Below are 24,788 nucleotides of genomic sequence, written 5' to 3'. Positions count from 1 at the left end.
TTCCACTGCCTCCTGAGAGGTGTTGCAACTTGCACTTGGGCCTGGATCTGTTGTCTGGCCCATCTCCTTAGTAGTCTCCGTACATGGACGTAAAAATGCAGCTGCGGTAATACGGTTACCTCTGCCCATCCTCCACAAGCAGCTTTGACACCAGAAGATCCGTTTCAAAGAACCTTTTCACATCCTAAATTAAGGATGAAAATTGGCGCAGCATATAGTCATCAATGACAAAATCAGTCATTTTGCCAGTCGAATCTTCAACAGTCACCTGTGCCCTCAAAACCACAACAATAGCTGCAGTTTTACAATACGCCCCACACTGTTGGCATCTTGTAATTGCAGTTTCGAGGTTCACATTTGGCAAAACATGCTGCTTTGGACACAAATAGTCCATTTTCACCTCTGTGGTGACAAGCTGCCCTTCAAACACCTTCAAGTTTTTAACAATTCCATGTACCTCAATATCAACATCTTCTAGCAGGGTTAATTTTGACTGTGCTGTAGTGGTTATAGAGGTTTCCCCACTGAACTGCCTCACAGACACATTGGTAATTTTATAGTTCTTTCCATTTGGCAGAATTTCGCCACCCCACACACACAAAGAGATATACTGTGTTTTGTCTGCCACGTCCTAACATCGTTTCATCATCTTCTTATGGGATCTTGTTAGACTCTCCCGATCTTCAGTCATTTGAAGAATCTTCACCATCACATTGACCTAAAAATTCCAAAACAAACAAACAACTTAATTCCATATGACAACAACAAACACGTATACATACTTAAGCATTACTAAAACTTTACTACCAAGAAAATGCAAATTACCATGACTCATTTTGTGACAAATGAGTCATTCATTTCTATAGGACATTGAAGACCTACTTTATGATATACATTATTATATTTAGTTAATTTGTTGCTGTTTGTAATCAATCTCATTCTTAACCCTTGTGGCTCATTTAAAAAAAGTTAGTCATAACTGTCATAAAAATTTGAAGCTTGGGAGCACAGACTTACGTTTGGTATCATTTTAAAGAAGACTCTTGGCAGATTATTGCTGAAGTAATAAAAAATGAATGCGTCAATCCAAAAAAAAGTTATATAGGTTTAAGTTTATGAAAATTATTTTATATAAAATATATATTTTATAAAACAAGTTGATCTAAAAAACGGCTAGAAAATCAAAGCCATTAATATAAATAAGTTGAGTTCCAAATTTGAGGTTGATATCTCAAAAATGAGCTTTCGGTAAGAGTTTGTTTGGGCGCAGTAACAGAGTTTCCCCATTGGATGCCATGCAGCAAAACTCCACTGGTCACACAGTGATTGGATTTTAGATTTGCAGTTGAGTTTTTCCTCTCTCAATATTACAAACACACACACACATATATATATTTTATAACACACATACCAACCACACTCTGACATCCATACCAACACACCCACACAAATATCGTTGCATAATTTATCCAATTGGCTCAATAATATGCCGAAGCAGAAAACAGGAATAAACCGAAAATTTGCTTTATAGGCCAAACCTGAAAAAAAAGGCACCATCTGATAAGAAATGGTAAAATTCTGAAGCCTTGCCAACAGAATGAAAGCCTCTTAACAAAGATTGCATCATTTTATAATTAAATGGCCCTGGGATTAAAAAAATGCAGTTTTAATGGGTTTCAATGGGGACATTTTTGTCCCAAAGGCGTTGAGTGGGAGTATTTTGTGTACCTAGTGCAAAAAAAATTAAGGACATGGTGGTGAAAAAGTAAAATTACAATAAAAATACACACCTGAGCCAAATTTTATGCAGTTAGCATTAATACAGGCAAAGTGATCAAGAAAACAAAACTGAAAAGACCAAAAATGTCCCTAAGTAGGCACAAGGGTTACTTTTTTTTATATTTTTTTTTACATTTACATATGCCTGGATGCCAGACAAACGTAGCCCTACCCACGCATTTGAGTTCAGGCACTTCGGTCTAGACTTGATCCGTTGTGGAGCAACTATGCTCAAACCAGAGGTATTCGGACCAATCAAATTGTCAGGGCCACTTTATACAATGATGGACAGATGATCAACCGTAACGTAATCATCCACGTCACAGAAGAGCACTTGGGTTCAATTTGTTTTTCCAAGAAAGTTTTCTGCCGCTGGAGAATTCAGATGTGATTCCACCATTGCACAGCGCATTAATTTTCAAAGCTGAACAAAGAACTGTAATTAGGTACATCGTCCATCCCGATGGCTGACAGACGTCACAATGTTTAGCCGGCCTCGCAGTTATAATATACGAATATTGAACATTTGAAATTTAACAAATTGAAATGTTTTTATGGCTGAATTTTATAGACATGTATTTTCAAACAGCTAGTTTTTTTGTTCTGAATTCTTATACTGCAAATATTCAGTTTAAAAAAAATACAGATTCAAGTTTTCAAGATGAAGAAATTCGGAACTTCAAACTTTTCTAAAATTCATTCTCAAAAATACAAACTCAAAAATTCAGATCTTACAGAAAGTAGGTCACAGGTCATCCACAGGGAAGAGTAGATGATCTCAGAAAAGTCAAACAGAGCATTTTGGCCAATTAGGGACTGCAGAAGTTTTCCAGCACGAACGTGGTGGTGGTTCAAGAGGTTGCCACTGAAGACTAAAATTTCATCTTTGAATATAATTTCATTAATTAATATTATGTATCTGTATTATTATTCTTTATTTAGTATTCATAATAAGTTGTATTATCTTATGAAGTTTAAAATGCATGAGTAGACTATAGATTGCATGGACACATGTGTTTAAGGAACATATTTTAGACACAAGGAGGGTAGCTGGGAGGATTATGTATTCTGCTTAGAGGTATGTAATGTTCACTTAGCAGAGAGTTCCAATGATGAATATACTTCAAATGTGTACAGTTGGTATGCTCTTTGCAAGAAAATGAATGTTTCAACTGATGCAAATGTACCATTTGTATACCACTAATGTATACACTGAGAAATAGTTTCTTAATGTGGAAAGTGGATTGTACCATGTGCATATACATTTCATTTTAAGCATAAGCAATATGTTTTGTTACCTTACAAGGAAGCTGTAAGACTCTCTGTGATGTATAAAAACTCAATCTTACTGTACTACAGCAGAGAAACATGGAGGCATGACTGGGTGAGAGGAAGGAGAAACACGAAACGCATAGACCTGGCATGAATATAACATCTTCTCAGAGTTTCTCTCCTGACATATAAGAATAAAAATCTTTCTTGGCAAGATAACTGGTGTCTGGTCCCGTGAATCAAATAATAACGGGGAAAAGGCTTAATTCCAAGTCTACACCACTCTCTGACTCTGATCATGAATTGCCCGGAGTAATTCTTAAACATGAATGATTTTGTGTTTATGTTAGGTTAGTGTTCTCAGCACGTGAGACATTTGTCTCTGGTGTATATTTTGTGTAAAATTGATTAGAACGCCAGCGTGTCTACTACACGCGACAGGACTTTGAAGCGACTGTTGCAAAGAGCTGGGACTAGGTCAGAAATAGGATGGGGAATCCGTGTGCTGTTGGGGATTTCCTTCACGGGTTGCGTCGCACCGCTCGCGTCTCCAAACCAGCTCTGGGAATTGGGTCAAATTCACAATCCAGTTGATGATCCCCCAAACGAAGAGGTATTCATGCAAATGTACAGCCATGTTTACATAATGTTTTTAGATAAATTACAGGGGTCATGAATTAAAATATGAATTCAGTGGCATTTAAACCTAATTAGGATTCCAGTAATCATACAAATGTAATATTTGGAACTATTATAGGAACTGAGAAATGTTTACCATTTATAGATGCATCTAAAAAAAATGTTATATATATATATATATATATATATATATATATATATATATTTATATACAAATTGTCTTTTGTATACCCAGGAAATGAACATTGATTGGGAAAGCAGTGGGCTGCCTCCTGGTGAAAGTGTTGGTGTTAACGTTCCTACTGTACAATGTCCACTTACACCAGAGGACACAGTGGATCCTAGGTCACCATCACAATCCTATGGGATAGACATTTACATGGCTGCTGTTTTGCCAAGCACTTGGATAATGACACATTAACTGCTGAAACTATTTGAATTTATTTGGTGGATAATTAAACCATAAGATTACATGTGTATTTTTGAATACATGAACTATGGATTGCTTTAGAGGAGGTGTGTTAACTATTGCATGGGTTTTTACCCTTCTCCAAAATAAAACAGCAATAATACATGAACGTATTAGTTTAACTTCATCAATGTCCAAAAAACCGGACAAACTTTGGTAATGTAATCTAATTTATAGATATGGTGTTACTATTACAGTTTTGGATTTCACAGATCTAAACCTGGCCAAAACCATATTCTGAAGTGCCAATGCACATAAGGAGATCATCCTTAAAATAGCTGAAATCCATGTAGTGGGCTGGGAAGGCGTAGCACATTGAAACAAGTGGAGGACTTCGGCATCTCAGAGTTAATCACTTTCACTACCATCTTTCCTTCTGGCACTTCCCAGTACCCACCCAAGCCAAAACTTCAAGTTTTTAAGGTCTGAGTTGGATGCTAAATTAAACTAAATCAACAATTAATTACTCACCAAAACCCAACAAAACACCAAAACCCAACAAAACAAGTTTCATCAAGTAGTTTACCACGGGCTTTATTTTACTCAAATTGTAAAACCCCGTAGGAAAATGTATTTAAAAAATAAATGTATACCTGTCTCAATGAAGTGACGCAAATACCACGAGATGCGACATCTATCTTCTAGCGAACAATCTTTGTCGTCATCATCATCATTCACACTGATATCCGAGGGCCAGCAGATACATTGAAGCAGCATCTGGAAACAATTAATATTTCTGTTGCAACAGGTCTGTATTTATTATATATATATGCGCGTAATTTGCACGGGGGTTACGGGGGTCATAACCCCTTCAAAAATCAGATCCAGCTAATATAACCCCCCCCCAATACCATCACATAATTCAGATTAAAATAATATGAAATATTCAGAATGAATACTTTTGTTCGTTTTCTTTATTAAATTCATTTGCCAGCAAGAAAGATAGTATCATATTTTAAATAATCTTTAATGTACCCCCCGCACCGACTACTTGGTATTACCCAACCCGCTTTCTCTACCAAGTTTGTTCACTATGTTACGCAGTCGCTGGGATGAATGGTCGTAGAAAGCTGACGGTGCATGCTAACGGATGGAAAGATGAAAAGGACACTGAAAGGCAGTCAGACAACGATTTTTCATTGTTGGTCGACACCAGCCAAAAAGAGGAAAAATCCTGACCAAACGGAGGTTAGCTGTTAAGTTAGCTCAGCGTTTCTCAAAGTGTGTGGGGAATAGAGACATGACAGTGGGGCGCGACAAACAGGTTTTGTGCCCATCATTTTAATTCCTTTATTTATTGACCATACACTCAAAACAAAACAAAGACAGATTTAAATGTAAGCCTTACTGAACTTTTTCACACGTAAATTTAAAAGTTTTTCAAGGCGACCGTTATTGATCGTAGTATCACGGAGTATCCCATGGAGACGCGTCATTCATTGCTGAATGATGATGACCTGCTTTTATTTCCTTTTTTATTCAAAATTTCACAAATTTGTTAGCTATAGCAGGACATATCTGATATTCCGATTGTCAATACATGTGCAAGACAAGTGGATGTTTTGTTTTTCAAACACCTTTATAACGATGGCGTTAGTTGAGCTGTATGCGCAACATAATGCAAGATATCTTATTAAAATACCAAAAAAAAATACGTAACGTTACATTATTAGGAATTTACCACCTCCGGCTCAATTTGAGATTATTATTATTATTATTATTTTCATTTTATTTTTTGTTCTTTTTGCATGGAGTTTGCAAAGTGACCAAATGAATCAAAGAACAACTAACGTTAGTCCATAAGTCCACACTTGTATTTTCTCAGTTTCTGAATTTGATGTTATCAGAGGCTAAATGCAAACACCTTTTTTTATCTACTTTTGAGTCTTATTTTGTGCAAAGTGATAATATAATTGCAATTTCATTTTCTCTATTTGAAAGTTTTAATGCTGTTATTTGATGTTAATAAAATACATTTTAACAGTAGTAATAAACTTAAAGCCTAGTTTATTAACATTTTGTTATGGTGATTGGGCATGTAGTATGTTACCTTTTACACAAGACAATTATTCAATAAAATAAATTAATAAATATGCCGCGAGTTTAACCCCCCCAATGGTAGACCCAAAGTTACGCCCTTGTATATATATACACTCACCGGCCACTTTATTAGGTACACCTGTCCAACTGCTCGTTAACACTTAATTTCTAAGCAGCCAATCACATGGCGGCAACTCAGTGCATGTAGACATGGTCAAGACAATCTCCTGCAGTTCAAACCGAGCATCAGTATGGGGAAGAAAGGTGATTTGAGTGACTTTGAACGTGGCATGATTGTTGGTGCCAGAAGGGCTGGTCTGAGTATTTCAGAAACTGCTAATCTACTGGGATTTTCACGCACAACCATCTCTAGGGTTTACAGAGAATGGTCCGAAAAAGAAAAAACATCCAGTGAGCGGCAGTTCTGTGGGCGGAAATGCCTTGTTGATGCCAGAGGTCAGAGAAGAATGGCCAGACTGGTTCGAGCTGATAGAAGGGCAACAGTGACTGAAATAACCACTCGTTACAACCGAGGTATGCAGCAAAGCATTTGTGAAGCCACAACACGCACAACCTTGAGGCGGATGGGCTACAACAGCAGAAGACTCCACCGGGTACCACTCATCTCCACTACAAATAGGAAAAAGAGGCTACAATTTGCAAGAGCTCACCAAAATTTAACAGTTGAAGACTGGAAAAATGTTGCCTGGTCTGATGAGTCTCGATTTCTGTTGAGACATTCAGATGTTAGAGTCAGAATTTGGCGTAAACAGAATGAGAACATGGAACCATCATGCCTTGTTACCACTGTGCAGGCTGGTGGTGGTGGTGTAATGGTGTGGGGGATGTTTTCCTGGCACACTTTAGGCCCCTTAGTGCCAATTGGGCATCGTTTAAATGCCACGGCCTACCTGAGCATTGTTTCTGACCATGTCCATCCCTTTATGGCCACCATGTACCCATCCTCTGATGGATACTTCCACCATGTCACAAAGCTCTAATCATTTCAAATTGGTTTCTTGAACATGACAATGAGTTCACTGTACTAAAATGGCCTCCACAGTCACCAGATCTCAACCCAATAGAGCATCTTTGGGATGTGGTGGAACGGGAGATTCGCATCATGGATGTGCAGCCGACAAATCTGCGGCAACTGTGTGATGCCATCATGTCAATATGGACCAAACTCCCTGAGGAATGCTTCCAGCACCTTGTTGAATCTATGCCACGAAGAATTGAGGCAGTTCTGAAGGCAAAAGGGGGTCCAACCCGTTACTAGCATGGGGTACCTAATAAAGTGGCCGGTGAGTGTATATATATCACACACACACATCTCAAAAAACTAAGTTTATGTATACAGTGCCCTCCACAATTATTGGCACCCCTGTTTAAGATGTGGTCGAGGACTTCTAAAAATTCTCCTTTTTTTAAAAACGACATAGAACCCAAATGCAAAAAAAGAGAAAAATCCAACCTTTTATTCAAGTATATTACTTTGGTGGTAAAAAAAAAAAAACTTGAAATCATGTGTCCCACAATTATTGGCACCCCTAACAATTCCGCTGAAAAATTTAATTGATTTTTTTTAAAATATATTTTTCTGTAGTTGCTAAAGTTGGTCAGGGTATCTAGGAACTTTTAATTAGTAATTCATGACTTCCTGTTTCCCTAGGTATAAATATGACATGACACAGAGGCCTAATTCTCTTACCCATTTGTCAACATGGCAAAGACAGGAGAACACACCATTCAAGTAAGGCAGATGTGTGTCGACCTTCATAAGTCAGGCAATGGCTACAAGAAAAAAACCACTCGCCTTAACTTGCCCGTATCTACAGTCAGAGGAATCATTAAGAAGTTTAAAACAACTGGAACAGTGACAAACAAGGCTGGAAGAGGTCCCAAGTTTATCTTGCCACAACACACAGTGAGGAGGATGGTAAGAGAAGTAAAAAAAAGTCCTAAGCTCACTGTCACAGAATTGCATCAAAGAGTGGCATCTTGGGGTCACAAAGTCTCCAAAACAACCATCAGACATGCCAACAAGCTGTTTGGGAGGCATGCAAGGAAAAAGCCTTTTCTCACTAACACTCACAAACGTAAATGTCTGGAGTTTGCTAAGCGTCACTGGGACTTCAATTGGGATCGTGTGCTTTGGTCAGATGAGACTAAGATTGAGCTTTTTGGCAACAAACACTCTAAGTGGGTCTGGCGTAAAACAAAAGATGAGTATGCCGAAAAGCACCTCATGCCCACCGTGAAGTATGGTGGAGGATCTGTGATGCTGTGGGCCTGTTTCTCTTCCAAAGGCCCTGGGAACCTTGTTAGGGTGCATGGCATTATGAACGCTTTGAACTACCAGGACATTTTCAATAAAAACCTGATGGCCTCTGCCAGAAAGCTGAAGATGGGTCGTCATTGGGTCTTTCAGCAGGATAATGATCCAAAACATGTGGCAAAATCTACACAAAAATGGTTCAGCAGTCACAAACTCAAGGTCCTCCCATGGCCATCTCAGTCCCCAGACCTCAACCCAATCGAAAACCTGTGGGGCGAGCTAAAGAGGAGAGTGCATAAGAGAGGACCCAGGACACTGGATGATCTAGAAAGATTGTGCAAAGAAGAATGGTCAAAGATCCCTCTCTCTGTGTTCTCCAATCTTGTGAAATGTTATAGGAGGAGATTAAGTGCTGTCTTGTTGGCAAAAGGGGGTTGTACAAACTATTAACATCAGGGGTGCCAATAATTGTGGGACACATGATTTCAAGTTTTTTTTTTTTTAAATGTGTGATTTTTGTTTTACCACCAAAGTAATATACTTGAATAAAAGGTTGGATTGTTCTCTTTTTTTGCATTTGGGTTCTATGTTGTTTTAAAAAAAAGCAGAATTTTTAGAAGTCCTCGACCACATCTTAAACAGGGGTGCCAATAATTGTGGAGGGCACTGTATATACATACAGGTGAAACTCGAGAAATTAGAATATCGTGCAAAATGTCATTTATTTCAGTAATTCAACTTAATAATTTTTGCTGGGTTTAATACAATCTGAGTTGTATTAAAAATGTCATGGCTCTTCCATGCCTTATAATGGCAGTAAATGCCCGTATTTTGAAATCCATAAAACTCCATCTATCCATCATAAAAGTGATCCACACTGCTCAGAGAGGTTAATAAATGCCTTCTGAAGCAAATCAATGAGTTTGTGTAAGCAAAATATGAATACTCAACACTTTACAAAGTTCACTTTACATCAACTTCATAATTTTGATGATGACAGCTTATGAAAAGCCCAAATTCAAAATTAGAATATTGCGAAAAGGTTTTCATAAGCTGTAAGCCATAATCATCAAAATTATAACAAAGGCTTGACATATCTCACTTTGCATGTAATGAGTCTGTATAATTAGTTTCACCTTTTAAATAGAATTACTGAAATTCACTTTTGCACGATATTCAAATTTTGAGTTTCACCTGTATATATGTATAATAATATATATACACACACATGCGCACCACCTTATAACAATTAAATGCATGCTGCTGCTCACGGCCAGGGCCTAGGTGTATATGACATTCTTTTAGACAAATAAATCTGAGTTTTATTAAAAAAATGTCCTAGCTCTACCAAACCTTATAACTTGGAATATAATTATAGACTTGGAAGAGCCAGGACATTTTTTAAAATGATCTATATTCGACTGAAAGAAGAATATCATACACCCAGGACAAGGCGAGTAAACCATGAGTTAATATTTAATTTTGTGTTAACTATCCCTTTAACACACAAGTTCTTCTATATTATGCGGTTATTTTGTCGACCTTAAAAAAGTTAATCAAATGCACTATGAAAAAACTGTATTAAGTGGTATTACCACATTAAACTTTACCCTCTATTGTATTTTTTTCTGCTCACCATGACAAATTTTACAGATGTATCTACACAATGCAACTATGCAACCGTATGCACTTTTTTCACACAAATTTATATAATCAATGTTAACAAAGATGATGAGGCATCTTTGCAGCTCTACAGTATAAAACACTACTTTTAAACCATTAATTACATTATGCAATAACTACAACACCTAATAACGTAAACTACAGTACAATTGTCTTAATACACATTACGTTGATACACTAACACATGTTTAAAATGTCTCCCTTAAATGTAAACATAAGTACAAACGTCACTTTTGCCACACCTTTAACATTATTTTCCTTATCCAAACCATTCACAAATATTCCATAACATTTATATCTTACCCTTTGATACTCACGAGGGTCCTTCAAAATGTAATCAACTGTCACATCTTGAACAACTTCATGCAGCGAGAAATCAAACGCAAAATCCAGCTGTCGAACACACCTTGACGATGATAAATTCACCATGATATCCATTTCTCCTAATATAAACAACAAAGTATTACTTTTCTACATGAACAAATATTTCTCATTACACCTAAATACACTTTGTTGTTGTGACGAACTCAGAGACGGATGCAATAGCAAGTAAAAGTATTTATTGAGGATAACAGATGTCAGAACATGTACACAACATAGTGGCGATGGAGTGACGCAGGGACTTCGATGGGCTGATCCAGGTGAAGTTGATGGTGGGTGAAACCAGGTCCGTGAAGAGCGGGGTGAACAGATAATCCAGACGGGAACGGAAAACCAAGAGACAAATCCAGTACGGCACAACACAAAGACCAAGACGGAGTGGAAGTGGTACCTTCTCTCCTCTGGACCGTAACCCTCCCAGTCCACCAGATACTGAAATCCGCGTCCCCTCTGTCTCGAGTCCAGTATACGATTTACCGAATATGTAGGTTCCCCATCTACAAGGTCTTGACAGCCCACGCAGGAATATGTCCCACTGCGCCTCCTCGTCCATTGGCACTCTGCCGCCAAGGTCCGGAACTCAATCGAATAGTCTAAGACCGGACGGTTATCTTGCTGGAGGTCGATGAGTATCCTGCCCGCCTCTCTCCCAGCCACTGCCCAGTCGAAAACACGCCTCATCTCCTCAGAGAGTGCCTGCAGCACGGATCTTGGTTCTCCCACATCGCCGTTCCCCATAACGCCGCTCTCCCCGTCAGCAGTGTTAGAACAAACACCACTTTAGAACTTTCACTGTAGAAAGTCCTCGGCTGAAGTGAAAAATGCATCGAGCATCGAATTAGGAAGGCTCTGTAGTAACTTGGCTCACCTGCATAAGCTTCAGGAACAGGTAGACGAGGCTCTGGCTGGAGAGTCGGCTCTGGTGGAGTGGGTTGAACTGGCACAGGTGTGGGCTGCGCAGCGGGACCTCTCAGATGTTGAAGTTGCTGGGTGAGGTCGGACACCTTCGCCACTTGGGCTTGCACCGCCCGACCAGGGTGTGTGAGACTTTCCTCCTGGGAATCCATGCTAGATATGCAATGAAATCATTCAGACTGATCTTACTCGCTGCTTCCATGATCTTGGTCAGATCGTTCTGTGACGAACTCAGAGACGGATGCAATAGCAAGTAAAAGTATTTATTGAGGATAACTAATGTCAGAACACTTACACAACACGGTGGCGATGGAGTGACGCAGGGACTTCGATGGGCTGATCCAGGTGAAGTTGATGGTGGGTGAAACCAGGTCCGTGAAGAGCGGGGTGAACAGATAATCCAGACGGGAACGGAAAACCAAGAGACAAATCCAGTTCGGCACAACACGAAGACCAAGACGCCAGACAGAAACAGGAACTCCACAACGATCTGACAAAGACAGGACGAAAACTGTGAACATAAATATGCATCGCTGATCAGCTGCAGCTGGTGCCGCTGATCAGAGGCGGTGTTGAGACCACGCCCACACGCACAATAACAAACACACGAGACGAGAACGAGCAGAGAATTTAAGAACCGTGACAGTTGTAATACACTATTACACCTAATTTATGATAACTACTAAAATATATGATGTAATAAAAAAAAAAGTATTGACAAATACTAGATTATATGTTTTATTATGAACTTTTAGCATGAAAAACAAAGTTTCAATTATTACAAGTGTGTACGTCAACTTTTTGTGACAAAGGTCCAAACTGTTATGGTGTAGATATTCTTTTTTATGTATACTCTTGTCATAAATTCATCTATTACTGTTCCAACATAATTTGTAAAAAAAAAAAAAAAAAAAAAAAACATGCTAAAATATCTATTTAGGAGTCTTAGATCTTTCCAACAATATATAGTTTATCATGATTACATCAGGATTTAATTGTAATATAGTGAAGTAAACTTTGGCGTCCCACTAGTTGTCAAGTGGTTTAGAAATTGTCATATTGTGATAGAATGTATGACAAACTCCTGACATTACCTACACTCATACTTTTTTCTGCCTTAAGGAGAAAACACGACATCACACAGCTTAACTGGAGTTCTTAAGAAACATACAACAGAGTTTACAATTCAATATATTCACACACAATTTTACTATATAGGCCAAACAAATGGTACACCTGCAAAATATATTAAATTTATACAATATAGCTATACATTTTCCTGTATAAAATATAGTTTAAACCTGCAAAATTATATTACTATACAGTACTCAATTACAGGTGTATCTAAAAAATGACTGTACACAAAATTAGACCAAATATAGAAAATACAATATTTACCCTAAATATTAAACAAGCTTCACATGAAGACCTATACATGATTTTGGAAAGTTTTTTTCTGCAAAGTAATAATTTCCCAATCCAGTCCCTAAAGATCAACCTTCCTGTAAACTTTCATTATTCATTAGCCTAACATTTATGTAGAAACATATCAGAGCCTAGGAACTATAATGTTCTTTATATTCAGCTATAGTAAAATCTTTCACAAAATAAAATAATCCAGAACTCACCGGAAGGGACAACTCTGGGAAACAAGAGAGTGGCGGAAGCCAGGTCGCTACCACGTAGGAATTGGCAACATACACACTGATATCCTGTAATGGAAACAATGATCAGATGCATACAAATGTATCCGGTTTTCAATAAAATCTTCAAGACTGCGACCTTACCCTGTGGAAAGCGATGTGCTCTATGATTCTTAGGCAACAGTTCAAAATCTATCATTTTTAAATAAAAAAAATAAAATCAGATCCTTTGATATTTTTCCATCTCATTTTACTAATACAAATTTATTTTACCATTGCTTCAACTCCTTCCGACAATCCTAAAGACAAAAAATCGGAACGCAACAACACAGTTGATCCTACAAAAACAATACGTTCCTTTGGGTCACTGTTAGGGTCCAATACACTTGCAACCTGAAGAAAAAATGAAAAAGCATAACCTATGATTGTGTTTTAAGATTTTTAGCATGGCAACAAACTAATGACTACCATTTTCTGAAGATGGGTAATGGTTGCCCCCAAACTGCTTTATTTGGAAGCATGTCCTCCACTGCCCAGAAGGGCTTGTGGCTTGTAGTCACACTGTGACGTATGCTCTTCATATGGTGACTGGACAGGAGCTCTTAAAAAGAAAAAAAGGAAAAACAACAACATGAATTATCACTTAATCTTAATCAAAGATGATTGATCTTCCTACCACAACTGCACCTTCATACCTGGAAGTTGACTGCATGCTGCAGAATCACCAGAGTAGGAGGATTGAAGATTCACGGCCATGGCTGCACCTAAAACACACATAAACAAACATCCTCACTCTAATAAAAACATATACACATATATAAATATATAATATTCAGAACCATATCATTACCACTAAGACTTAAGAATGAGGGTGGAATACATACCCAACACTGTCTTACCATTGGAATTTAACACTATGTCCACTCCCATGCCCAGTCTCGTCTTCATGTTCTCTATGGTTCTGGAGTTTTTGTTGATGTTGTTGTGATGCAAGATGTTTCGCATCAGAAATATGTGAGGAGGGAGTCATCATATTGAGAAAATGGTTATTTTTTCTCATTCCAGAGAAGAGCTGTTTGGCACACTGGCTATTGAGCCAACCACACAACTCCGGGACCAGTTCCCCCTTGCGCAAGGTATCCCTGGCGTCTTTAGAATTAGCCTCATGGAAACGATCATATACGGCATAATGATCAGTGTGCCGAGCAGGACGAGGCCGAGTGACGTGAGAGAGGCGCGAGGCCGCTGGCGTGAGTGGTAATGAGCGACACCTGTGAGACGCACCGGTCTCGCATCTCTCACGGTGGAGCGGAAGCATAAAGGAGGAGCGACGAATGTGAACATCGAGAGAGGAACAGGCCTGATTTTATGTTGTGTTTTGTTTCTGTGGCCAGCAGTCGTCCGTGAGGGGCTGCTGGCTTTACTTTCATTTTTGTATTTGTTTATTTATTTATTAAACTTCTTGAATGTTCGCCGGTTCCCGCCTCCTTCTTCCCATAACAACTGAACCCCGTTACAATCAGATGATCCTGTTATAGGGTGGCCATCTACATCTGGCACTGACTTCTCTGTGAGTAACCACGGCAAGTTCACTTTTATCTGCCCAGAATTTGCAAGCAGAATGTTTTCCTCTGTAGGCTCCAGCAGCCTGCCCCATGACGATCGAAGGTTTCAGGTTTTCTAATGTTAGTGTGTGTTGCCAGCCCTCTGGCGAAATCATACAATGAAATATTTGGAAAATGTTTCATTGAAAACAAAAGGTCTGTGAAGTCCCGTGGGCTCTCAGCTCTGATGTTAAATTTTACACCATAGACCACAGTACAAGGACAGGTGACCACAGCCCATCCACCTGTTGAAGGAAAACACAAATCACAGAACTTCACTATACTTCAACCAAAAAGCCCATTTTAAAGAACAGTAAACAAAGAACTGTTTGTACAGTTTGAAAAGTTTTTCTCTGTAATACAACGTAACATACCAGATGCTCCCCAGATCTGTGAAAACACCTTGTCGTAACTGGCTCTGTTTTTCATTTCTTGCTGCAGTCGTCCAACGAAGTCCATTCGCGAGCCCTTGAGGTCGATTTCACACTCCCTACATAAGGCCTCTATCTATAATGAACATTAGCATATTTGACATTACCACATCGTTTGATTCAGTAAAACACATATATTAACTGACATAGCTCACAGTAAATGATTTAATGAGTCAAAATACCTTTTAGAAGCTCATCTGTCAGCCAGTCCTCTGTGAGGGTAAATTCTGATTCCTCCTTTACACAATAAGGAGAATGCACCTTCTGATATTCTGTAATGAGAAGATGATTCCTGCTTCTTGTGTGAGGACCAATCCATGGAGCCCAGATATGGTAGCTTGGACGAACCATATAGGGGTTTGCCTTATTGTCTTTGAATAAGTAATTGTTAATAAGACATTTTATCATAATCCCATAGTAAAGAAAGCAAACACTAAAATGTGATACCAGCTGTATCAGGGTAGTCACTGTGTGAATCATACTCACTTGGAACTAACCCACAGCTGATCATTTCCAGAAAAACCCACTCCCAGAAATCTTCAGCATTCACCTTTCCATCAAAATCCTCTGGTGGTTCCTCAATGCTGCTAACTAATAAAACAAGACTTTACTAGTCTTACTCAAGTTGGACATGCAGTGTACATGAAATAACATTTGAGTAAAAAAAAAAACGATTAAATCTGTGGACTTACCAGGCATACTAAAAACACCCTGCTTATGAAGGTCCATTACTACGGACACTGGATGGTAACCACACGTTACGCATGCAGAAGTGTAGGTGTGGTCGGACAGTGTCTCAAAGCTCAAGTAGGCACGTAGGATCCTTGTTTTTGAAGGAAAGGCTTTACCCGAGGTCCTCTCCAAGACTTCAATTGCACCCTACAGCCTGGTGAGTCTGCCAAATAGAGGTCACATTACTTTACAATACATATTCATGACAAATTCTTTGTTGTTGTTGTTTTATACGACACATTCAATACAACATGGTTCTTTACCTGGAGACTGTTGCGCAGAAAATGGCACAAGTGTATCGACAGAAGTATGTGGTCGTCAAAATTATAGATACCATCACACCACTCCTGATATTGATATACCAAGCCACATCTGTAGCACGTTTTGCTGTACATTGATATTCCTACCAAAAGCAAGTGCCAGTAAAGAGGTTACCAATTTTTCTGTCACTGCTTTACCGTACAACCCTAATACAATGAACAACACTAAAATGAGTGCATGGAGATGTTAATAAGCCTACAAGTGGAGAGGAAGACCCTGACAATCATGGTCATCAATACTTAACAGTACATGTAAACAGGAATTAAATGTTGAATTAATGATAAATTTAAAGAAAACACAACAAACCTTCTACCCTTATGAAAGAAAAATATATTTACCAATATATTACTTGAAATATATTGTAATATATTATTTTCCTTTCCATTTTCCAATATACTATATATTGGAAATGCATGGAGTAATATATTGATGATACATATATTATACAATATATTAAATATATTGAAATATATGGTAAATGAATATATAATATATGTAATTATATATCCGAAAATATGTGCAATTTTATACTTATAAATATCCACCATAATGTATTACAATTTGTATGGAATAATGTGTTGGTAATATATGTAAAGATATAGGGTCCCATGTATGTTCAATATATGGTAGAATATATTTCAATATATATATATATATATATATATATATATATATATATGAAATTATATGGAAATATATAAATAAAAATATATGTATAGATATGTTTTCAATATATTGTGGAATATATTTTAAATATATGTACAATTATATGGAAATATATACATACGATATAATGTAAAAATATATCGAAATATATGTACATGTATTGTTTATATCTTTATGCAGGCAGGAATGAAGCAGAGATTGAATCCAATCGCAAGCACTTAATAAACAAACAAACAGGTAAACCAGGGTACACGACAGAACTTCAAGGACCTATATAAATAATATACAAACTTTCAAGGACCTTTGGGAACTGTGGAAAAGCATATATGTTTCAATAAAACTTATTTGTGTAATGCAGTTGCAGTAATTATTTGTACATTATTAAAAATATTTTAGTTGAGCTAAATAGCTATGCCATGCATGTCCACATGGTTGTTTATTTGGAAAGTATAACATGTAAAATCATATATAGCCTATGTATGTATATCTTAGGAATCAGTGTAAGACTCAAACCCGAAATGCTAAATCCAGTTACTATAGAGACTGTTTTCTTAAGGATTTTAAAAACCCTAGACAGTTCTGGGATCATTTGAATCGAGGTCTCAATAGGAATATCAAAACTCCTGCTAACCAATTGAAAATGAATAATGTTACAATTACCCATCCTACCCTTATTGCTAATGCTTTCAATCAGCATTTTACTACAATTGGTGATTCCAATCATGTTTATTCTCAAACCAATGATCATGTTTCGACTTCTTCTTCTGCATCTGGCTCATTTAAATTTAACAAAATTATGCCCATTGATGTTTATAATGCTATAGCTGATCTGAAGGAATATAGCAGTGCTGGTCCGGATGGGGTCGAGGCTAGGTATATTAAACTTGCTGCCCATGTACTGATGTTTCCACTCGCTGACCTATTTAATCTATCTTTGAATACTTTTACTACATGGAAATGTGCGAAAGTTACCCCTTTATTAAAAACTGGTGATGCTTCTATTATGAATAATTACCGTCCTATTTCTATTATATGTTCCATTGCCAAATTATTTGAGAAAATTATTTTTAATCAATTATCAAAATTCATTATTCAGAATATAGCAGTGCTGGTCCGGATGGGCTTGAGGCTAGGTATATTAAACTTGCTGCCCATGTACTGATGTTTCCACTCGCTGACCTATTTAATCTGTCTTTGAATACTTAATTTTTAGAAAAATACCTAATTTTTCTACCACCACAGCTTTATTAAAGTTCACCAATGATATTTTTTCTGCCTGTGATATGGGACTATTTTTATTGATCTTTCAAAGGCCTTTGACATGGTGGATCTTTCAAAGGCCTTTGACATGGTGGATCATTACATTCAATAGGTCTGAATCAAAGTGCTTTATTATGGTTTAACTCTTATCTTCATAATAGAAGTTGCTTTTAAAGGTTCATTGTCTGATTATTTATTGGTTAATAAGGGTGTTCCTCAAGGTTCCACTTTAGGACCCCTCTTGTTCTCGATCTTTATCAATGATTTATCACACACCTGCTCCATGAGTAAGATTCATCTTTATGCTGATGATACAGTGATCTATACTGCTGACTCTGATATTCACCAGATCCAGAATAGGTTACAAGATGACTTTATTATGATTCAAAAATGGCTTCACAGGAACAATCTAGTGTTGAATATGGACAAGTCCTGTTGTATGTTGTTTGGGACGAGGCATAGAAGTCCATGTCCACTTACAGGCACACCGCGGAACTTTTGGCCACTAGTGGCGCTCGACCTGTAACTTTCACGTCTAGCGTCCCTAGAGGCCACAAGCTCCGCAGCACTGTCGCAAAAGTCAACAAACAGTCAACCGGTCAGCCCATAGACAGTGGGTCAGCCTCCCGTGTCTTTAGATTGTGTGTGCTTGCAGTGTTTGAGGCGGGCAGCCTTGCCGCGCTCGATTCCCTTATAGCAGTCTGCTGAGAGAGAGCGAGCGGGGCGAGCCCCGTGGGGCTTAGTGCTAACATGTCTGTGAGTGAATGTGGGCGCGGGACGGCGGGCACATTTACTGCACTAAAAACACCATCGGCCTGAGCTGACTGTAACTTATGTGTGTTGGTTTCGTTTTACAGAAACCGTGTGACATGTTGTGTGTAGTGTTTGTGGGCACTGAGTCGTGGGCACGTTCACTACATTTAATGTACATTTGACATGAGTCGACTTTATTTGTGCGAGCCCTGCACTGTGGCGGGCTGTGTTTGTGTGTAGAAATGAACAATGGGCTGTGGGCATTTTATTACACTCATAACACCATCGGCTGTGGCCGGAATACCAGAAAATACTACACTACTTATATGATTTATCTGGGTCACCTTGGAAACGGCATTTGTGTGCAGGCAAGCGTCAGCATCGGTCGGGCACCCCTCCTCCTCCTGTAGCTCACGCCAGCGAGCGAACGCTGGACCAATGGTGATCCTCGTCCTGGCTTTTCATTTGTCACTATGCCTTTTTCGTTTTTTTAGTGTCCTCTGACAAAACCCTTGCCTTCTTCCTTGTAGCTGTTGGTTCAGCCATGACGAAAACATACAGACGGCAATCAAACGCGAGTTGAGCACTCACGTCAGAATCTGAGGAAGTTGTGGGTGGTGGGGGAAGTGACGTATGCCATAAAGCGGTTGAATTTTGTAGTTCTTTTTGTGCTCGGGTTCCTGCCCGAAACCCGAAGTTACATAGTGCTAGGAAAAGCGATACAGACACCTTCAGGCTACGGCAGACGTGTCATTCAACCTATTGTAAGTCGATGTACCATCTCAATGGGTTTTGGTAATATATTATAAAGGTTGAAAAGTTCCACAGTGTGCCTTTAACTTAAAACTGTATTTTGCTAATGGATCTTCTATGGTGAAATCTGAAATATTTAAGTATCTTGGGTTGTGGATGGATTCCGAGCTTACCTTTAAACCTCACATTGACTATATCACAAAGAGAATATATGGCTGTCTCAGTACACTTTATTGATCTGTTAATTGCTTTACATTTGAAGTTAGGAAAAGGTTAATTGCCCAGTTGATATTGCCCATTATTGACTACGCTGATATTATCTACATGAACACTAGTGATGCTGCTCTTAAAGCTGCTGTAGGTAACTTTTGAAAAAATGTATTTGTTAAAACTGTCATTATGTCCTGACAGTAGAATATGAGACAGATAATCTGTGTAAAAATCAAGCTCCTCTGGCTCCTCCCAGTGGTCCTATTGACATTTGCAAGAAATACACACTCCCGGTCAGAAACCACCAATCAGAGCCAGGAGGAATGTCTTAGCAGTGTCAATCACGCTCGTGTACGCGCTGATCACACCCCTCTCTTGCACAGCGCAAGCCGTCGTTCAAACTCAAGATTGCCGGCGTGCTGCAGCTGTGCTTATGACGGAGAAACAACCTAAACTGCCAATTCTCGAGTGACACCTGCTCATAAAACAAAGAGGTAAAAAGAAAAAGACTGATGACGATAAACAAGCGAAAAAGAAAGAATTACACAGAGCCCATTGACTCGGTGTCAAAACTCTAGCCGCATAACATGTAGATAAAATGTCACGCACTCTGCTAAGCAACAATTGAAACCTGCTAATTCACTGGCTTGTTATGTTGCTGAAATAATGTACTAGCACACCTTATCTAGCATTATATATCGCTAGAATAATTACTTACATACTGTAACGTTAGTTACCATTATATTAACGTTATCTTACTAGCTATTTATAACTTATAGAAAGAGTGAAACGTTATAAAGTTACATGTAGGCTATTGGAAAATACATAATGATTTGAGGACCAAGTTTGTAGTCAAAGTATGGGAAGGCCATAGTCAATGTAAAGCATATTATTGACGTTTAGTCCCTATTAGTGAATGTGCCATATAACTTTTTATCCGCCGTTATCGGTGGCCCTGTTTACTAGCCTGCGCGTTCACGACAGGCTCCGCTGTGGAGGACGAGCTGTGGAGGGAGGGCTGTAGCGAAGTAGAGAGCAAGGGGGTGGGACCTGTAAGTTGTGCTTGTTCAAATTTTCAGGCTAAGTCAACGTTTTCTCAAAACTCCCTACTGCAGCTTTAAGCCACTTAATGTTGTTTTTAATTCTTTGTGTAGATTTGTTCTGAGATGTCCTTTTAAAACACATCATTGCTTAATGTATGCATCATTGAATTGGCTTTAGCTGAAATCCAGAAGGGACTTTCATTGGTTTCTTTTTATTTTCAAATGTGCCCACTTCGAATGTCCTCCATATCTGAGAGAACTCTTGGTTCCACGTAGTTATTTGTATCCTCTTACAGATATGCAATCTCTTGTCTTTACCGTACCAGGAATCGTTTCAGCCACTGTTCGAAAATCTTTTCACTACAAAGCTACTAGTGATTGGAATAATCTTCCTTTTTTTCTGAGATCCATCTTATCTTTTCGTAGATTCAAGTTAACTTTATTCCAATATCTAAACACTGTGTGTGCATGCTATTGATGTTGGACTGAATAGTAATGCTTGTAATTGTCTTTTGTTTTATGGAATTGTCTAATTGATTTATCTCCTGTTGATTCAACCTAGGTTCTTCTTATGTGGCACCTTTTTGTTTACTTATTTCCTGCATTATGGTTCCAAATGCATAATGAGTAAATGTGATGTGTTTTTTGAGACAGTTATGTCAGAGCTATGATGTGTCTTAGGTTTATGGTAATGGTGTGAGCTGCCTAGTAGCTCAATGTTTTTTTTTTTCTTTTTCTTTTTTCTGTTCTTGGTGTTGGTGTTGTTTTATGTTTATATGTATTGGACCCTCTTGAAAATGAGATGTTGCATCTCAAGGGGCTATCCATTAATAAATTGAAATTGAAATTGAAATATACACACATACATACATAGCGTACACACACACACACACACACACACACACACACACACTTACATAACGTGTGTGTGTGTGTGTGTGTGTGTGTGTGTGTGTGTGGGCTATGTATGTATGTATTTGTGTGTGTATATATATATATATATATATACAGCACATATATTGCAGTATGTTAAAGCATATAAAGACAATATGTAAAAAATATAGTGCCCTTTTTGGTCTTGATGGCAATATACACTCACCGGCCACTTTATTAGGTACACCTGTCCAACTGCTCGTTAACACTTAATTTCTAAGCAGCCAATCACATGGCGGCAACTCAGTGCATTTAGGCATGTAGACATGGTCAAGACAATCTCCTGCAGTTCAAACCGAGCATCAGTATGGGGAAGAAAGGTGATTTGAGTGACTTTGAACGTGGCATGATTGTTGGTGCCAGAAGGGCTGGTCTGAGTATTTCAGAAACTGCTAATCTACTGGGATTTTCACGCACAACCATCTCTAGGGTTTACAGAGAATGGTCCGAAAAAGAAAAAACATCCAGTGAGCGGCAGTTCTGTGGGCGGAAATGCCTTGTTGATGCCAGAGGTCAGAGGAGAATGGCCAGACTGGTTCGAGCTGATAGAAGGGCAACAGTGACTGAAATAACCACTCGTTACAACCGAGGTATGCAGCAAAGCATTTGTGAAGCCACAACACGCACAACCTTGAGGCGGATGGGCTACAACAGCAGAAGACTCCACCGGGTACCACTCATCTCCACTACAAATAGGAAAAAGAGGCTACAATTTGCAAGAGCTCACCAAAATTGAACAGTTGAAGACTGGAAAAATGTTGCCTGGTCTGATGAGTCTCGATTTCTGTTGAGACATTCAGATGTTAGAGTCAGAATTTGGCGTAAACAGAATGAGAACATGGAACCATCATGCCTTGTTACCACTGTGCAGGCTGGTGGTGGTGGTGTAATGGTGTGGGGGATGTTTTCCTGGCACACTTTAGGCCCCTTAGTGCCAATTGGGCATCGTTTAAATGCCACGGCCTACCTGAGCATTGTTTCTGACCATGTCCATCCCTTTATGGCCACCATGTACCCATCCTCTGATGGCTACTTCCACCATGTCACAAAGCTCTAATCATTTCAAATTGGTTTCTTGAACATGACAATGAGTTCACTGCACTAAAATGGCCTTCACAGTCACCAGATCTCAACCCAATAGAGCATCTTTGGGATGTGGTGGAACGGGAGATTCGCATCATGGATGTGCAGCCGACAAATCTGCGGCAACTGTGTGATGCCATCATGTCAATATGGACCAAACTCCCTGAGGAATGCTTCCAGCACCTTGTTGAATCTATGCCACGAAGAATTGAGGCAGTTCTGAAGGCAAAAGGGGGTCCAACCCGTTACTAGCATGGGGTACCTAATAAAGTGGCCGGTGAGTGTATGTATCAATATATATATACATATATGGACTATGCATATATTGAAATATATTGGACAATATAAATATTAAATCCTATATATGGGAATATATTGCCTAATATATCACATGGTATTTTCCAATATACTGCAATATATTTTTGTTTTGTAAGGGTATGACATTGGTCATCGTCAGGATTTTGGCTTTTGATGTGATGATCAAAGGTTCGCTTAGTAGAATTACCTCAGAACATTCTGTGCAAAAGGCTTTCAGATGGTGTGAAGCTCAGAGGAAAATTACAAGTGTTTAATACATCTGAGGGGAAGACTGCAGGTAGTTTCTTCTTGTCAAAGATGTACCTAACCATCCGAGACAGATTCTGGCCTTCGGGTGGGAACTGGGCTCCTTCCTCTTCCTCAAAACCTTCCACATTGGTGGGAAATTGTTGTGCAATTCTATCCTCCTCCACGCTTCTGGTTTTTCGGAAGAGTGCCCTGTCCACTACAAATAGGTGCCACTTTGCAACATTTTTGTGAAGGCATGACTGTCTTGGTTTAGCACAAGGACAATGCCAAGAAATTGTTTTGACATCATAGGTAACCATGACTCGACCAAGCCTGCTGTAGTAGGAAATGGTGGGCTCGAACACAGAAATGTATTTTTTATGGCTGGGCCCACAAACGGTCACTAGGCAGGAGAGAGGGACTCCTGCATCAATTGCCTCTCTCTGCCATGCCAAACAGCTCTCCTTCTTGTCCTTTCCAAACCACCTATCATCAACCATGGTCTGTAAACCTTGCTCTGTCAGTAAGGAAATGTCCCTTTCGGGCGGGTGGGCAGTATGCAAGTGATCGAAGGTGATGGCACTCATAGGGACGGATGTTTGATATTTCTGCCAATTCGGTATTAATTCTGCAGATGTCAAGTTAACATTTTGTTCTTTGTTCTGAGCCCCATGTCTTTCTGATGATGTGGATTGGAGTGTTGGGTGCTGAAAATGCTTTGGCTACTGCATAGACACCATTTCTATAATCCACACACTGTGATTTAAGGTGGTTCAGAGGGCTAATGTACGTTTTTATTGGTGTATGTCGTCTCAGAATATGTAGCCTTACATTTCGTCTGTTAAGTAACAGTCCACAATGAGGACACATGACTGTGTTTCTCCTCTTTCGAATTTTTGGTGGGGGTGGTACAAAGGAGCCAGGACCAGAGGTAAGGGAGTTAGAGACTAAAGACATCACTTTCTTTGTATTTGTGGTGGTGGGATTGGTGCAAAGGAGCCAGGATCAGAGGAAAGGGGTGTAGAGACTGGAGCCTTGGTAACAAAAGTAGCTGGGGGACAGGGTGTCAGGCATGCAGCTACAAAGAGAGCTGGAGATAGGATAGGTGCTGCAAGTACTTCTGTCTTAGAGCATTTGGAGACATGGCTTATGTATTGCCATGTCTATATATATATATATATATATACAGCACATATACACGGCCATGTGGGATTGGTGCAAAGGAGCCAGGATCAGAGGAAAGGGGTGTAGAGACTGGAGCCTTGGTAACAAAAGTAGCTGGGGGACAGGGTGTCGGGCATGCAGCTACAAAGAGAGCTGGAGATAGGATAGGTGCTGCAAGTACTTCTGTCTT

General features: G+C 39.0%; 1 long non-coding RNA gene and 1 pseudogene across 1 annotated transcript; both read right to left on the bottom strand.

Annotated features, from left to right (window-relative positions):
* Positions 1-13,086: 13,086 nt before the first annotated feature.
* Positions 13,087-13,486, bottom strand: LOC130097659 (uncharacterized). Its single transcript, XR_008808324.1, has 3 exons — positions 13,373-13,486; positions 13,244-13,291; positions 13,087-13,168 (listed from the first exon to the last, which is right to left on the bottom strand). It is a non-coding gene; the product is annotated as an uncharacterized LOC130097659 (long non-coding RNA).
* A 77-nt stretch (positions 13,487-13,563) lies between these two features.
* Positions 13,564-24,433, bottom strand: LOC130097682 (uncharacterized; annotated as a pseudogene).
* Positions 24,434-24,788: the final 355 nt, after the last annotated feature.

Source organism: Rhinichthys klamathensis, unplaced genomic scaffold (genome assembly GCF_029890125.1).
Source record: "Rhinichthys klamathensis goyatoka isolate OS25496 unplaced genomic scaffold, OSU_Roscu_1.1 h1tg000223l_1, whole genome shotgun sequence".
In the NCBI taxonomy this organism is placed as follows: Eukaryota; Metazoa; Chordata; class Actinopteri; order Cypriniformes; family Leuciscidae; genus Rhinichthys; species Rhinichthys klamathensis.
This window is presented reverse-complemented; position numbering and strand designations above follow the sequence as displayed.